Here is a 1,234-nt window from a genome sequence, read left to right as displayed (position 1 = left end):
CTAAACAAAAGCAACTGTTACACTTGTGCAGCAGGTAGGCCAGAGGCCCAAATAGTACCCTTCCCACTTGGATGGTCTTCTGACCAATCAGGTATAAGCTGCATGGTGAGTCTCTTTCAAAACCCCACAGCCTGGGACAATGAGGCATGCAAGACTCTCTCACTGCTGTTCTCTGAAGTTAAAGGCCCCACAGCTCAGCCCCCATGGGCCATCCAGCCTCCAGCTCCTAATGCTGATTTTACCTCATGTCTCTCATGGCAAAGGGAAGGATTAATGTCCCTCAGAAACCTAAAAGGGTGTAGTGAAATCAAGCCTTTCCAAGAGCTTACCAGTCAAGCTGCCTTTGTCTATTCTCAAGCAGATGTATGATGGTACTGTGGTGGACTACTATTGGGTACTCTGCCTAGTAACTGGAGTGGCACTTGCACTCTAGTCTGATTGGCCATCCCTTTCACTCTGGCATTCCATCAACATAACAGGAAAGGATGTTGGGGAAAAAAGGGTTGCTCCTCACAGGTCTTTTGACCCTCACATTTATATAGATGCTATTGGAATCCCATGAGGGGTACCAGATTAATTTAAAGCCTGAAACCAAATAGCTACAGGATTCAAATCAGCACTGTCCTGGTGGTCAACTATAAACAAAAATGTAGATTGGATAAATTACATTTACTATAATCAACAGCAGCTTGTCAATTACACAAGAGATGCCATTAAAGGGGTCACTGAACAATTAGGCCCCACCAGCTGGATGGCCTGGGAGAATACGATAGCCCTTGACATGTTAGCAGAAAATGGCAGAGTCTGTGTTATTATTGGAGTCCAATTCTGTACTTTCATCCCTAGTTAGCCAAAAATTCCGGAATAACCCCTTCACAAGTCTCATGGAAAAGTGGTTTGGTAAATGGAAAGGGCTTTTGACTTCAATATTAACCTCTCTTGCAATTGTTACAGGTGCACTTATTGTATGATGCTGCATCATACCCCGTATCCATGGGTTAATGCAAAGACTTATTATAGAAACAGTTCTCACAAAAACCACCCCTACCTCTCCTCCTCCATACTCAGATAGGATTTTGTTCCTAGGTGAACAAGTCGAACAACAGAGCTGAATTATGTTAGAAAAATTTGAAGAGGAAAAAGTATCAAAAGACAAAGGGGGAAATTGCCAGAGATGGTGAATTCCTCTTCTAAGGGTTTAATTGTGTAATGTCCTTGTCCTTGGACTCAGAGG

This window comes from Gorilla gorilla, chromosome 3 (assembly GCF_029281585.2).
Source record: "Gorilla gorilla gorilla isolate KB3781 chromosome 3, NHGRI_mGorGor1-v2.1_pri, whole genome shotgun sequence".
Taxonomy (NCBI): domain Eukaryota; kingdom Metazoa; phylum Chordata; class Mammalia; order Primates; family Hominidae; genus Gorilla; species Gorilla gorilla.
Note: the sequence above shows the minus strand (reverse complement) of the source record.